Source organism: Portunus trituberculatus, chromosome 46 (assembly GCF_017591435.1).
Source record: "Portunus trituberculatus isolate SZX2019 chromosome 46, ASM1759143v1, whole genome shotgun sequence".
NCBI classification, from domain to species: Eukaryota; Metazoa; Arthropoda; class Malacostraca; order Decapoda; family Portunidae; genus Portunus; species Portunus trituberculatus.
Genome location: NC_059300.1, coordinates 17,160,651 through 17,178,242, shown reverse-complemented (window position 1 = coordinate 17,178,242; position 17,592 = coordinate 17,160,651). Strand labels below are relative to the sequence as shown.

The 17,592-nt window shown below is 39.3% G+C and overlaps 1 protein-coding gene across 4 annotated transcripts in view; it reads right to left on the bottom strand.

Annotated features, from left to right (window-relative positions):
* The window catches only part of LOC123519816, a 113,211-nt gene extending 96,338 nt beyond the window's left edge, over positions 1-16,873 (bottom strand). For 2 of the 4 annotated variants that reach the window (XM_045281336.1, XM_045281334.1), the window contains exon 1: positions 16,671-16,873. The gene's annotated coding sequence lies outside the window, so the exon portion shown is untranslated. The remainder of the gene's footprint in view (positions 1-16,670) is intronic. The other 2 variants (XM_045281333.1, XM_045281335.1) reach the window with 1 other exon arrangement.
* Between the last annotated feature and the right edge of the window lie 719 nt (positions 16,874-17,592).

The following is a 17,592-nucleotide window of genomic DNA, read 5'->3' as shown; positions in this document are numbered from 1 at the left end:
TGTCACGCGCTTGCGCTGCTGATTGGCTGGCTACCAGCAGCTGTGAGCGTGGAGATACGACAACACAGCTTGGGATGCAACATGTTAGTCTCGACTTTCTCTGTCATGTTTTTGCGTGACTTTGCACCTTGTTTTAGGTGCCCAAATGGTCAAGTTTGGCTTGGCCGACCTTAGCATATGACTTTTACACCCTTCCCCTACACCGAGCAACTGTTAACTCAAAATCTCAATTTTCCGAGGTTACGACAATATGGCACGGGGCGCCTCATATATAGAAATTCAATTATCACGTGACATCATAATCTGTAAGTTTTTGAATGATAGGCGCATCATAGCACATATTTCATGCTTGACGTAGAAATATGTCCAGCTTTTTAAGTATCCGTAATAGTAGTAAAACACGATAGCAAAAGGCACAATAGCAAAGGTTAAGTGTGTGTATGTGTGTGTGTGTGTGTGTGTGTATAATATATATATATATATATATATATATATATATATATATATATATATATATATATATATATATATATATATATATATATATACATACAGTAAGGTCCTGGGTTACGTCGGTCTCGAGTTACGTCAAACTCGCACTTACGTCAGTCCACTATAAGGCAATTTAAGATTTAAAAAATTGAAAATTTATAAATCATAAAGCGCGGTGTTTATTGTTATTGTTGGCCGCCAGGCGTCACTATAGTCCGACTCAAATATGAAGGCCGCTGAGGAGGGAGACCTAACGGGGATTCCCCGGCTGCGGCGTCGCCAAGCATCGTAGCACGTTTCGATTTCATTATTAACTTACATCTTAATGAACCGTCATAAAAGTGTATTCCTCTAAATTTCTAATAAGGATGTATAGAGAGCTTTGAATATTGTTTTAGTGTTATGAAAACAATAATTTTGTATAGATACCACAGAATGTAGCACCACTGCTCTCCAGCGTTGCTACTTTTCAAAGTTGGACATGGGTGAGGTCAACCTCCCTGACCGCTGATAATCCCCAGGTCAAATCAAGTCACTCCTCCCCTCCCTGTCGCTCAGGATGGAAGGTGAATATCTCGTCCGCGCTACTCGCCATCGCAACCTTCATAGTCAAGAGAAATTAATTATTTACAGCGTCAACAAGTTCTGCTTAGAGGATTCTTTTATTATTAATGTGGAGGACACTTCTGACGAAGAACTGTCTGATTAAATAGCTGAGAGAGGATTATGCTTACAGGGTAAAACCTCTATAAAAAAAAAAACGCACCTTAACTCTGGGTGTGGTGTGGAAAAAGAATAAAATAAAACAACAAAAAAGATGCATGTCTACTTGTCTATTTTAGAGAGAGAGAGAGAGTGTGTATGTGTATGCCGCGTCACAGGAGAACCAACACGTAAACTGTTGAAAGACTCGCACAAGCAGGATTACAGACACACACACGTGCATGAGTAATAAGAAACAGGAGAAAGTAGTAACAAGCCACAGAGAGAGAGAGAGAGAGAGAGAGAGAGAGAGAGAGAGAGAGAGAGAGAGAGAGAGAGAGAGAGAGATGGGCGTTTCTCCACACTTCAGTGTTAATCCTATAATTGGGGCTGCGACGTTTGGCGCCGCGCAACCGGGAATTCGATAGGTCTTCCCCCTCAGCGGCCTTCATATTTGTGTCGGACTATAGTGGTTATCCGCCACACCGCCCACCTCACGCTTGAATACAATAACACTCTACGTACCTCAGTTCCACCACACCGTCGCCCCTGGCAAGAGTGTTCCTACATCTGCGTTTGTTGACTATCTTAGTATCTTGCTCAATGGCACCAAAAAGAAAACTCCTGAGTGATAGCAGTGATGCTAAGAAAAGGAAAACCATTACGCTACAAGAAAAAGTGGACATAATTAAAAGACATGAGAAGAGAGGCAGCAGCTGTGTGTGAGGGAGTGAAGAAAATGGGAAGCCCGTTACCATGACAACGGGGAGGTTGACGACCTTGAGGGCTCGCGCACCTATCACAACAATAACAACTCCGGAGCCTTCGTCTGGGCCACACGACACTTGCAGCTCACTTGCACCGTCTGCGCCTGTCTGCTGATCCCTATTGCATTTCCTGCTCCGCTGCCCACACTTCTACTCCCACCGCACTGCACTACGCTCCCAGCTGTCCACCCTGGGCGTCACAACATTCGACCTGCCTACCCTCCTGGCGGCCTCAGGTGTCCACCCCTCTGGCAACATGCAGTCCTTCGCGTTCGCGGCCCTAATCAACAACAAAAACAAGCTTGTGTTTCATATTCCTACATAGTTGTAAATAATATACCAATATAACAATATAACCTTTTACTTACCTGAATAACCATAAAAAATTATTGGTTGAAAACTCGATAATATGCTTTGAAAGTACAAAAACTCGAGTTACGTACGAAATCGACTTACGTCATGTTTCAGGAATGTAACTCTGACGTAACTCGGGACCTTACTGTATATATATATATACAGGCAACCCCCGTTTAACGAGGGGTTGTTCCTAAAAACACTTCGTTAAGCGAAACTTCGTTAAGCGAACCAATTATAACAAGTTTAACCCCTGATTTGAACTTCCATTGAGAGTAAGCAAAGTGAGAGTGCATCATAGCACAGTAAAAGGTTTAATGAAAGTAAAAATTATGAAGTTAAACATTTAGGTAGTTTAGTTTAAGTCATTATAATGTACACTAATGTATGTATGTAAGTAACTTTATAATGTTGATGATCTTAACTTTATGAAGGGAGGGAGAGTGAAATGAGAAATACACTAACCGGCAACCTGTGGAATGTAAACAAAGTGCGCATCATGGTACTGCATACAAAACTTATGTACCATATTTCCACAAGGCTTTCCATTTTATCCATTGTAGAGTCACGAGTTCTGGTGGTTCTTTTAGCTTGCAAGGAAGATGAGGTCTCACTAGCCTTCTTAATAGAGTATCTTGACTTGAAAATAGTAGACAGTAGATGGAGTCAAGCCATGGTGGGAAGCAATGTTATTAGTTTTCTGGCCTTTCTCTTGTCTGTGAATAATACCCAGCTTCACTTCGAGAGTAAGACACTTCCTGGTCTTCTTAGGAACGTTAGGCCACATTGCAGGGGGTTTTGGTGGTAGGTTGAAAACTAAGGAAGATGAGCTGCTGGTGACGCTGTTATGTTTTGACTGGGCAGTGAGTGGTGCGTGTGATCTTGATCTTGATCTTGATGCTACAGGTGACACAGAATTTCTTCTGAGTCAGACCTTTGTATCGGCAGAGCCTGTGTTGTCCATGAGAGGCTTGATTTTGATCTTTATTCTACAGGTGTCTCAGGATTTCTCCTGAGGCAGGCCTTAGTACCAGCAGCTCCTGATGTATTTAAAAGCCTGTCAGCTTGCATGATACAGTGGGGCTTACAAATTTGGAAAAAAATTACCTGGATAAAACTTCGTTAAAGCGAGTTTGGTGTTCGTTAAACGAGCAGATGGTAGTATAATGAAACCTTCGTTATAGCGAAATTTCGTTGTGTGAACCTTCGTTAAACGGGGGTTGCCTGTGTATATATATATATATATATATATATATATATATATATATATATATATATATATATATATATATATATATATATATATATATATATATATATATATATATATATATACAGTCAACCCTTGGCTATCGCGTTTTATTGCTATCATGCACCCATGAAAAGCTGCTAAAAATTTCATTATCGCGATCTCAGATGCCTGCTATCGCGCGCCCAGCCATGACGTCACGGAATATCTGAGCACTCATTGGCCAAAACCACCTTTCCGCCAAGATCAATTCGGCTATCGCGTTTTCGGCTATGGCGCGGCTATTTCGGCCCCAATTGGGCGCGATAGCCGAGGGTTAAATGTGTGTATATATATATATATATATATATATATATATATATATATATATATATATATATATATATATACACAGTAAGTCCTCGTTATATGATAGTTTTTTATCCGGTAAATTCACAGTTACGGTATTTGGAAAATTACTATCCTCAATTCGATATACGGTAAGAAAAATTCACAGATACGGTATCCGCTCATGTCATCCGAGAGGGCCCAGCGCGGGGGAGCAGGGGTGATGACATCATCCACACCACACCTCCCGCCATTCACAGTACTGACTTTAACTTGACCACCCTTGGAACCTCTTATCTCTTCCCCTCACCCCCTTTTTTAACTGCATTACATATTACTTACATGCATTACTAATTAGATGAATAAATGGAATATTAAAGGGTCTATTGTAAGCACAAATATATTCATAGTAATCATGGCAAACATTTAAAGCCTACTACCGGCGGCAAACCATACAGCAATTGATAAAGGGCACAGATGGACCTATCAGTGAATGGTGAAAGTCATTTAACATAAAGCACACTTTAGATAACATCAAGTCATCTTGGGACGAAGTGGAGACGTCTACCATGAACTTGGCGTGGAATAAAGTATGGCCAGAATGCGCGCATGACTTCCCAGGCTTCGCTGAATATGACTTCGGTGCGATCAGAAATGACATAGTAAATCTGTGCCATAGGGCTGGCTTCGATGAAGTTAATGATGATGATGTTCAAGATCTTTTGGGAAGCCATGCTGAATCTCTCTCAAATGATGAACTTATAGAGCTAGACAAGGCATCACAGGAGGCAGAAAAAGAGGGAGACGAGGAAGAAGAATCTGTGCGTGGCCTGGACATCAAAACTCTTAGAGAATGTCTCGGTGGTATCGAAAAAGCTCTGAAAACTCTGAACTCTTAAGGAACGTGATCCAAATTCTGTCAGGGGTAGCAAAATGGCTCATGACGTAAAGAAAAGTGTCAAGATTATCAAGAAATCTATGATTTAAACAAGAAAAACTAAACAGTCCTCCATCTACTCATTCTTCAAGCCAGTCAGACATGCCATCCTTGTGCCAACACTGCTACAGCTGGCCCTTCCTCAATATTCTCTTTCTTCAAACCATTGAAACATGCCGACCCTGCTACAGCTGGCCCTTCTACATCTGCTTTTGACAGTGCTGACGACGACGTCTTATCCTCATCTGCCCACTCAGCGGAAGATAAGTAAGGGCTGAAATCCCTACTGTCCCTTAGCCTTGGGAAGGACATCATTTGATAGAATACATGGTGATTGAATGGCAAATAAATTTTCTGTTTATTTCTTTTGTGCAGTACTTTACTTTTTTTCTAATTATTTTTTAATGATTATTTTCATGTATTTTTATTTCTGTAGCGGTGAATTTTGACATGTTGGAACGCATTCCCTAATATTACATGTTATAATGTGTTCGGTATACGGTAAATTCAATATGCGATAAGGTTTTCAGGAACGTATATGTACCATATAACGAGAACTTACTGTATATATACAGTAAGGACAGGTAGTCCTCAATTTATACAGTAAATGCTTTCCAGAAGGGACTGTATAAAGTAAAAATCGTATAAAGTAAGGAATGAATACCGTCGTGGTAAGGGGCTGTCTTGACTACTTTGAAGGTTGTGTTCAAAATAAAACAATCTTTCACTGTACGTATACATTTTGCATTAAACACATTCTGATTATGCCTATTGATGCTTTTATTAATAAACTTACAAAGACATAAAAATGACTATGAAAAAGGGAAATGTTTAAACAAAATTATTTTATTAGCACCTTCCTCCTCTGATGTGTCATCATTGTCATCGTCTGTCTTTGACTCTGTTACTTAACTTAGTGTGTGCGGTCTGAAGAAGCTTGTTATCGATTGCTGTTTTCTTTGAGAAGAACCTCATAGCACGTCATTTTTCCATGACCCCTCTGATGACGGCCGTGCTTCTTTCAATATTTGGGTAATTTTCTTCGAGAATTTTCATTAACTTCACCAACAAGTTCATACACTCAGACAAGTTGGCTGCTGTGAGGGCTCTCTTGGGCGTATCACTGCCAGCTGGAGATGCAGAAGGGAGCTTGGGAGCCATGGTAAACACTGGGCACGAGAGAGGGAGATATTACCACAACCACGCGTAGGTAAACAATGAGGCTACTTGGTACGCGGCCAGGGTGAGATGGATGCAGGTGGTGGGAAACCGCTAGCTAGTGACACCTTGTGGCTGCATTTCTGAACTAAATCGCCGCATGAATTTTAACTTTCTTGAAACTGTATAATTCTGAGGAATTCGTACAATGTGATGAATAACCCCTATTTTTGGACACTGTATAACTCTGAATTCGTATAAAGTAAATTCATATAAATCAAGGACTACCTGTATGTATATACAGGTAACTCTCAATTTGTGTGTTTGATTTATGCGTTTTTGTTACAATGCAACCGAAAAAATATAATTAATTTAATTTGCGCGATCGGTTTGCTTATACGCGATTTGGCCCAACCGTATTTTCAAACTGAGCGCCGATAGGTGGGAGCTCCATTCTTCTTGTGCCTCATTTGCAGTCTGCCAGCACTGAGTACAGACAGAATCTCTTCAATCTGCCTATAATTCACTAAGATGAACCCAAAACGGCCTTCATCTTCTTCTGCATATGGGGTTATTTTTGATAAGTGGATTTTTGAAAAAGTGGTAAAGCTCTAAGAAAGATGGTGACTGACTGTGGTGTGAGTGGTGAAGGCTGTGACGCAGTGAGTGTTTTTACGTATTTTTGTTTTGTTGTTTTCTCTTATTGTTTTTTGCTTTCTCTTATTATTTCTTGCTTTTCCCTTTACTTTAAATACACTTCTAGTATCTAGAATGGTAAATAATAAAAACATGTTAATTTAGCCAAATAAATAGAGTATTTTGTATGATTTTTTGGGGACCACATCCCACAACCCCCCCTATTATCTATTGTTTCTTATGAGAATTACATGTTTGTTTTACACAAATTTTGATATACGCGATGCCTCTTGGAATGCATCTATCGCATAAATCAAGAGTTACCTGTACTTCTATGAACAATGTAGCTGTCGTTGTACATGTTCCTGACCAAAAAAAGAACATATTTCTTCTTTTACAGATTAATAACCTTGCATAATGTCAAAGAGACAAGGCTTGCAGGAAAAGGCAGTTCATGAACTGCTCTATGAAGTGACTATGGAGTTGGAGGATGATGTCACCATGGTGGATGCTGATGATGTGACGTCTACCAACCTCCTCTTAGACTCAAGACCCATCAACAAATGGAAACAGATAACCTAGGCTTGAAAGTGCAACCCAAGATCTACTGTTCAAACTGCCAGTAAGCTGTCAACAACTAGTTCTGATGTGTCCGTGTTGAATAAGTTTAACAATAACAAATGAATAAAACATTACAATGTGGGAATACATGATGCATTCAGAGTAACTTGTTGTTTTCTTTTTTTTTATTTGTTCCAGGTGAACTGGTACTTGTTCCAATTGCATGCTGAGGCCTGCGTCCATAAGCTCATAGATGGAAGATGTAAGTAATAATTCTCATACTTCAATCTTCAGCAAAAATACCAAAAAGAAAAAATAATGACAATGATCCACATTCTTCACCATTATATCTATCTCCAAGTATAGAAAACAGGTAGACTAATTGCTCATTTTCATTTGTTCCAGGGACATTGTGTGTTTTCTAAAAAGGAAGAATAACCCTACATTTCTTTAAGGAAAAATATGGAACAAAAGGAGTTTACACTTGTTTTATGTTTGTTTTCAGCATTAGCCTTAAATTCTTTAAAATGTGAAGTATGTTTTATTATTTTTTTTTCATAAATTTAATTACATTAAATAAAATTCTATAAGAACTGGAATTATCTTTATATAATATGACTAAAATGGATATATTAACAATTTTATACGACTGCAGCTCAATAGAGAAATTTCTTGTGATCAATTTCTTTCATTTTATACATTGGGTCCATCTGGATCCAGGTTTCCATTAACATGACAAAAAAAAAAAACATTACCTACCTAGAGTAAGAAGTGTTCAGTGATGGAAATTTGTCTCACCAAGAATAGATGAGTTAAAAATACAGTGGTGCCTTGGAATACAAACTTAATCCGTTAAAAATTTTGTTCTTATTCCAAAACATTCTTACTCCAAAGCATCAAAATACATGTATTCTTATGGAAGAAATTATAATTTGTTTCAAACCACCTCTAAAGACCCCCCCAAAAAAATTGAATGTTTCACCTAATTTCTTACTTTTTGCATACTATTACTATATAAACTACTACTACTATTATGCTATAACTATAGAAGATAGGAAAATAAAGCAGGAAAGTAAGCAAAATGTAATATAATGAAAATTCAACTTCTTGTGGTAAGAAACAAGCATCACCACATCCTCCTCATGTGAATCCATCAAGCCAGTACCACACACTCTTATATAAGCCAATAAGTTTTCTTTGATATACTGCATTCATTATGGAAAATAAAGAAGGGAAATAAGCAAATTGTAATATGAAAATTCAACTTCTTCGAGCGTCAACACGTCCTCAGCCAACTCCATCAAGCCAGCACTACGCACTCTTATCTAAACCAATAACGAGATGAAAATAATGATTCCAATATTGTCATGCATCATAATATGTTTCTGAACTGCTTACTTTTCCATGGAAATACATGTATATCTTATATCTCACCAAGAAATACATAAAAAATGATAAAATACAGCATAATGACATAAGTGCTCTCACCATCCTCACGCTTGGTGCCCTCACACTTCCACAAACATATCCTTGTAAAAGCTGATACATGATTTGATTGGATAAGTGTCCACCATCTTGAAAACAATGGGCCAATGATAGGCCTCGATATATGACAGATAGCCTCAAGCATAAACAAACTGTGCAGCATAAAGGAGCGCACACAGTCCAGATATAAGATATATCTGGACCATGGGAGCGCGGCTTCTGAAAAGCGCCTTGATCATGCCTGACGGGCTCTAACATAAGAGCCATGATTGTGCCTGATGGCTTATAAGGGTTAAGGCTTTTAATTCATGAGCTAGATACTCTCTCTTCCCCTCGGATCTTCTAGAATCTTCCATATGTCTGTCTGTATGTCTCGTGACCATGTGTGCTGCTACACTAGGCAGTGATCTTAATAACTAAAAAAAATAAAAAATCAATATTATAATCCGCAGCACTACAAAACAACAACCAAACAACTGCAAACAACACTCCTGAGGCAATGAGACAGCGTGGTGCCCCAGCATGCAGTCAGCTGATCGCGCAGTGCTGCGCACAATGTATTGACCGTGTTTGTTATTGTCCGCACTCCAAAGCAAAGTTCGTCCTCCGATGCAAAAAAAAAAAAAAAAAAACTGTTCATAATCCAAATTGTTCGTACTCAAAAGCATTTGTACTCCAAGGTACCACTGTAGTGCTATTAGACCTCGCTGGGAGTAAATTAACGTTTCAGTAGGTATCTACTTCCTCCTCCTAGCTTAAAGCTTTATCTATAACCCCCATATAAAATATTTGGAAATATCCTTGTATTCTCACAGAATTTTGCACTTGTATAATACTACTCATAAATCAAACTGGGTTGCATTTGTGAAACAACCATAACATCATCTTCAACAATAAATAGCAAGAAGAATAATAAACACACATTGTTCTGGATAGTTTCATTAACATCATCATTGGCCATTAGTACTACCTATCTTGGTAAGAATCATATCATGCTAACTGCATGATTTCTATGAATATGAAAGTAAAAGTACACTGATAAGTTACTTCCAAATTAAATTACCATAATGGTGGAATGACTCTATACTGAAAACTGAAACTTTCTTTGTTTTACAGTTAATAATTGATGGAAGTTTATTACACATAATAAGTAATATAAGTAGATATATACATAAGGCAGGAGGTTAAGAATATTACTAGAGCCTTTGACTAATATTTCATTTAGGAGTGCCATTGTTTAATTTGTGTCTATAGCACTCTCATGCCTTGTTCAGATAACCATCCCTACAAACAAGTGATAACTTCTGGAAAAAAAAACTCTATTAGTGGGCTTTAACTCTTTCATAAATGTTACAAAATACCACCAAGCTAGGGATGTACGTATACACTACCACAAATTTTCATTTAAGTTGTTTAACACATTTTTTCTTATTTTTTCCACTAATAGTACAGTACACCCAACCTCACCCTACACTGTATTGGATGAAACAGCAATAAAACCAAATAAATTCATAAAATGGTATTACTTAATTTTAACACCAACAGCAACATGGCTTTTGTTACCCTTCTCATCTTATAGAGCTCTTCATTCTGAGTAATTTGAACCGGTCGCAAATTGTTAATAATGTTGATAAAAACTTTTAAAAATGTACCACTTTTTAGGAAGAGCGAGTACCACTCACATGCATGATGGATTGACGAGCACTGAAGAACGCCATTACGTATGTTCATTCGTGTGTGCATATTGTCACATTATTTGCACATGCGTGAAATAAATGGCGATGATTGGTTCTTTTGTTTGAGCATGCAGCCACTGACCAATATAAATAATACAGAATAAATCTAACCAATCAGAGCAGTTTGTGGGGAAAATAAGCTTTATTTTAATTCAGCTTGTGGAAGATGTCTGCCCAGACAGGGTGTCACCTCCATTATAGCGATCATATCGCCAGACTTTACAAAAAGAAATAAGGTAATGACTTTATTTTAATTTCTTAACATTGCCAGTGGGGTTAGGTTTGTTTGCTTTGGTTAGATCCCTTTAATTGTGTTAGATAAAGTTAATTTTGTGTTTAAGGAAGATGTACCAGTCATGCATGTCGCCTCAACTAAACATGTTAGCTAGGTTATGTTAGGTTAGGGTTAAGTAGGTCAGGTTAGGTGAAGATTCATTCAAAACAGGTCAAAATATACCAGGAAAAAAAAAAACTCGTTTTACAGCAAAATCATGTTTCTGTAAGAGACTGGGGGAAGGTTTAAAAAAAAAAAAAATTCTGATGGAAATGAAGTGCATATTCATTTGAAACATGTCAAAATATACCAGAAAACATTTGTTTCATCCAGAAGTGAGCTGTTGGTGTTATTGTAAAAATTTACCGTACTTTTGTACATACAACATACAGGTTAGAAGTATCAAAAGAACACATCAAGGATTCTCACACGGTTAACTCACCTGGTTGGCTACCCTTTAGCACTTTGTACTACATTGTTGGAGGTACTGGAGAAAAGTAAGGGCAGCACAGTTCAAAAGGTACGCCAATCAACTAGTTACTAGCATGACAACAGAACAATTATGAGGCATAAAAAGACTGAGTTATGTACCTTTATGAAACATGGAGAAAAATTCAAATGATTATTAATGTTAGTGAAGTTAGCTATGAGCAATACAACAAAGAAACATTGAAAAGACTTTTACGAAAGTGTAAGTTGTAAGAGAAGTAAAGAAATAGGATAAATAGTCAGGGAATTTGTAAAGAAGTGGAACTAGAATATGATGCAAAGCTGATTTGTATGAGGTGATAGATTTTTGTGCCACAACTTCGTCTGGTAGGGAGTTCCATATACTGGCGCACCGTAGTGAGAAGAATCTCCTCCTGGCCTCTATTGAACTGTGGGTGATCTGAATTTTGAATCTGTGTCCTCTTGTACCTTGAGAAGGTGCCATGGTAAATATTTCCTCAGGCGAGATACCACACTCTTTGTGGAAAATTTTCCAGTATTTGAGGAGGTCAGCACGCAGCAGTCGCCCCTGGACTGAGTATAGGTCTAATATTCTGAGTCGCTCACCATATGGTACCTCAGACAGGCCCTCAATGTGGCGAGTCCAGGTTCTTTGTACTGATTCCAGCAGATGAAGGTCTCCCGAGAAGCCTGTGTTCCACACACAGGAGGCATACTCTAGAATTGGTCGTATGTGAGTTTTGTAGAGAGTGATCATGAAGTCTTGGGATCTGCAGAGGGTGCTTTTGAGAAAATTTGCCGACATTCCAGAGGCTTTGTTGGCAGTAGACCGAATGTGGTGATGGAATCTGAGACTGGAGTCTACTAGGACACCAAGGTCCTTGTGTTGGTCTACCATGGTGATGGGGAGTCCTTGGAGCGAATACTCTGACAACGCACCTATGTGTTGCCAAGGCACTGTACCACGTTGTAGCCTTAACACTACACACTTGTCCTTATTGAGGTCAAGACCCCAAGAGGAAGCAACATCACAGATCTTATTTATGTCATGCTGACAGGACGAAGTTCCAAGGGCCAGTGATAGGGGGTAGATGGGCTGTACTTCAAGTAAATCTTTAAGTCATCGGCAAAGATTTTACAGTTGTTCTGTATCGTGGATGGCAGGTGGTTTACATACAGTAGGAAAAGTAAGGGTCCCAGTACCGAGCCCTGAGGTACACCACTCTTTACATCCCTGTAGCTGCTTTTAACACCTGCAACAGATACTCTCATGGATCTACCAAGTAGGAAAGAGCAAATCCAGCTTAACAGGTTGCCGGTGATACCAATGCTATGGAGTTTTTGGAGTAGCACTGAGTGGTTAACCACGTCAAAGGCTTTAGAGAAGTCAAATAGAATAACATCAACTACATTTCCAGTGTCAAGTCCAGATGAGACAAAGTCGTAGGTAAGCAATAGTTGATCATCAGCTGTTCTACCACGCCGAAAGCCAAACTGGTTGGGAGAGAGTAAAGCATTATGTTCAAGAAATGCATAAATGTGTTCGGCCACAATCCTCTCTAATGTCTTACAGCAGACTGAGGTTAGACTTATGGGTCTGTAGTTTAGAGGACCAGAGCGAGATCCCTTTTTGAAGATAGGTCAAACATCGGAGACTTTCCAAATGTCAGTGATGACGCCACCAGTTAGGGTAGTTGAGAAATGATGAATATGGGATAAGCAAGAGACAGACAAGAATTAAGAAGTCTGAGATGTAGGTTGTCTAGTTCTATACCTGAGTTGGAGTCAAGAGATTCAAGGCCTTTACACACAGTAGAGTAAGTAATATTTACATTGTCAAGGGTGCCCTGGAACGTCTGGTGGGGAAAAGGATTTGGGCAGCTGTCTTTGAAGACAGAGGAGAAACTGTTCACAAAAATTTCGGCCATGGCACAACAATCTTTTACTAGTGAACCATCAGGATGTGATAGGGGGCCCACGGAGGGAGCACCTATTTTTTTGTTACGAATGTACTGATGAAAGGCTTTTGGATTTCTTTTAAGATTATCCATGAGAGTCCTTTCGTAAGCTATCTGGGAGTAGATAAAGTGGTTTCTGTATTGGTGATTGATAATGTTGTAGTTTTCCAAGGCCTGAGTGCATTGTTGGGAGTGGCGCCCATAGAATCTTCTGGTAGACTTGAATAGCTGCCAGGCTGTTGTTCTGTTTTTCTTTAAAGCAGTAGGAGGACTGAGGGGAGAGCTTGGACTAAGCTGCTTGCATAGAGGAATATAAGAGTCTATGAGAGGAGTAAGGATTTGCAAAAGTCTAGTGAACTTTGCATCTACTGAGAGATGGCAAAACTCATAGTCCCAGTCAACCTGTGATACATGATTGTCTATTATTTTGTACTTTCCTCTTTCCCAGTCTCTTTTTAATGCAAATGTTGCCATCTTGAGATGTGTTGAATGTGAAATGGTAGGTGAACTTGATGGGGACATGTCCACAACCAGGCAGGGGAAAGAGCGACTCAACACTCCCTATTCTGTCTGTTTCTGTAGACAAAATTAAATCAAGCGTGTTTCCGGAGGGTGTAAAGGTGGGAAAGTCAACCCACTGATGGAGGCCAATAGTGTTAAAGCAATTTGTAAATGCTAGAGTTAGAGGATCATAGTCTTGGAATAAGGCATCTTCATTAGACCAATCAATAGCTGGCAAGTTGAAATCACCCAGTATAAGAATTTCCTTGCCTATGCAAAACTGTTCGAATTACGGTCATTTCGCCCACAAGTCAATTCACCCACAAGTCAATTCGCCCACATATAAGAGTCAATTTGCCCACATATATTTAAAAAAAGAATTATTAAAAAAAAAACATCTGCATACATGTAAGATTAAGAAAGTGGTGAATTAAAAAGAAACTTTTAACAAATAGCTGCATATATGCAAGATTCAGAAAGCAGTTACAAAAAATTAAAAATAAACTTTTATCAAAAGACAGTTAAATAAATGTAATATGTGACCAGTGGCAGCACCGGAATGTAACCCTGGCATTAGTCAGGAAGACTACCGTCGTATAATACATGGGAAATTTATGGCCAACAAACCATGGTTTTGCACAAAGTGCTCAGTGTAACCAAGTACTCTCGCACTTCTGCTTCACCCCTCACCACTGGTAATCTAGTGTGCTATCTCTCTCTCTCTCTCTCTCTCTCTCTCTCTCTCTCTCTCTCTCTCTCTCTCTCTCTCTCTCTCGTCAAGGGAGATGTGCCTTAGGAAATTGAATGTGGTATTGGAGTATTGTCGTGAATATGGAATGGTGCTAAATGAAAAGAAAACAAAATTTATGGTAATTTGTGGTACGGTTGAGGATAGACATTGCTTACAGATGGAGGAGTTAAAGATTGACTATACACTTAAGTATCTGTATTTGGGAGTGTGGTTCATGGATGATGCGAAAGCCAACACTGTGTTAAGTCTCCACGAAACTTCAGGGGAAACACAACTAAATAAGTTTGCAATATTTTGTGTGGCAAATACCAACATGCCTTATGTATATAAACGCAAAGTATCTGATGCAGTAGTGACAGCTTCTTTGTTGTATAGTTCGGAGACATGGTTTATGACACATCCAAGGAAAATCATTGCTTTGTACAATAGAGCTATCAAGTGTTTGCTAGGAGTAAGAAAGTTCACCAGTCCTGATCTTTGCATGACTGAGTCAGGCATTTTACCAGCACAGGAAGTTATAGCAAACAGGAGGCGTAAGTTCTTAGAGAAATGCTTGAGGATACCAGACATGGAGGAACCATTTGATATTGTATTTAGATTATGTGAAGCAGCCAACACTCCAGGTTACAAATTCTTAATGCAAACACTGCGGTATAATGCAGATGTAAAACCACTCGTCCAGATAGCTCAGCGGATTCAGGAGAAACCCCTCAGGGCCTCAAAATATGTGTCATATAGAACAGAACTTAACCCAGACCTTTTGGTCCATTCAGTTTATACTTGTAAGGATTTTATCCCTGATTATAAACGCCAATCCTTCAGTAGATTGCGTTTCATGTCACATAAACTAAAAATTGAAACTGGGAGAAGGAATGCAATACCAAAAGAACTCAGACTGTGTTCATGTCCAGACAATGTCATTCAAAGTGAAGCACATGTGTTGTTGCATTGTACACTTTCTGGACAATTGAGACAGAAGTATGATATGTTAGATTTTTCCAGTTTTTATAACTTAATGGGCTCTGGTGGAAGGGAACGCAACTTATGCAAATATATACATGAAGTGTTACATTTATATAAATAAGGACCGTGATAATATTCAAAAGAGTTTGTTTATGTAATATAACTGGTAGAAAAAAAAAATTTGGACAAATATTTGTAAGTTACAAGTGTAAAATATCAATTTTGTGTATGAGTTTGTCAATAAATCAATCCAATCCAATCAAATCAAATCTCTCTCTCTCTCACTTTTCAATTAGTGTGCCTGAGAGTGACAGTGCTCCTAATGCAAAATGTAATCTTGTGTGCCTGATAGTGACAAGACAATTTTCCCTCATGAATTACACGATGAGCCATCCAGTAGTATAGTATAGATCAGTGGTGTGTATTTTACCTAGTTGCATTTACCTATAGACCTATAGTTGTGACATACTAGATATGAGCTATTATCGTACTATCCCGCCTTCGGTATATCCTACTACTATCTGCAAAATCAGGTTGGCAACCCTGCCACAGTGTGGGCGAAATGACTTATTAGTGTGGGTGAAATGACACCACGGTGTGGGCGAAATGACTCCACGGTGTGGGCGAAATGACTCCATAGTGTGGCGAAATGGCATGTGGGTGAAATGACCGGATACCAACTAGTCTAGGAGATTAATCAATGCTGTATTGTCATTTTGAGTATTTGACGGAGGTCGGTATACAATTATGTAACATTTGAGGGAAACTAGGTACACTATGTGAGTATTGGGACAGTTGCTATCAATGGAAATGAAGGGTATGTTGTCTCTAATGTAGAAACATACGCCATGTTTTTGGACATCTCCAACAACGTCAGTGCAGGCTATTGGATGATAGCCTTGGACAGACAGGAAAGAGTTAGGAATGCTTGGTAGGAGCCAGGACTCTGTGATTGCCATAATATCTATATCACAGTCATGCATGAGATCAGTTACTTCGTTAACCTTATTTACTAAACTATTTACATTGCACAGACCCAGGATAGCCAAATTGAGCATCCTAAAGAAAACAGAAATGGTACACACACCAAGCATAAATAGAAACATAATACACAAACAAAAACCCAGACTAAGAATCCGCAAAATAACATAAAAAACACCAAATAACAAACGCAACCCCCTAACCAGCGCCTTCTCTGCGAAGTATCCCGCCTCCAACAATTATTTCTCAATTTGTGGATCAGCAGGGAACACCTATCACACTACCATCTATCCTATGTATAATACTTATCTAAAATTGCGAAACCGCACAGAACTGGAGAGAAAAAAACATGTCCAAGATAGCAACCCTACCACCTTCCCATGCATACCCGTCTTTGTTGTTGTTAGGGCCGCGAAGATCTATAGATCCTTGTGAGCCCTGGGGTAGTCTTGTGTGGATATCACAGGCGCGGTAGCTGGCCAGTTTTTCCTCAAGAAGACACAGGTAAAGCGGAGGACAGCAGACCTTCAGGAGGGATGGACGCCTGAGGTTGTTACACAGAAACTGTAAACAACGGTTCTTGACCTTGATCTTGATCTTGATGCCACAGGTGGCTCGTGATCGCTCCGGAGCCACAGGCCTTTTGGATCGGCAGGTCCTGTAGAAGACAAAAAGACACAAGCAGGAAAAAAAGAAAAAAAAGAGTAGTATTCTCTTCGTTAATGATCTCTACACCTCGCTCGCCACATTCTCTTCAGATACTCTTTCACAGTCTCCATCATCCTTTCACTCGTCTCTCTACACAGTCCCAGCAGCAACACCATCCATTCCCTTCCTGTCTTCTCCACTCTTTCGTCCCTATTATGCCCTAATTCACTCAAGATCACTTGCATTATCTCATGCCTGTCTCTCTCATACTTCTCACACTACAGCATGACATGTTCCACCGTCTCGATCGTCCTCTCCCCATGTCACACTTTTGGCACACTTTGCTGAGGGACTCAGACCACCTGTAGTTCCGTGCATTCACATCCATACACTGTGCCCTCGCTTGGAAGAGAAGATCACCACCCAGGCTGCCATCGTACCACCTTTCATACATTGGGACTTCCTTTTCCTTGTATCAATCCAGAGTAGGTACTCTTTCGTTTCATCTCATTCTTCCATATATTTAGTCCCAACCACTTCACCTCTCTGTCTGTCTCACTCATTCATTTCCGCGCATCCCATTCAGTTCCTACTCTGCCTCCTCCTATCACGATCCATTAACGTTCATTTTGATTCCTCCCAGCCATTCTCATCCCCAGACC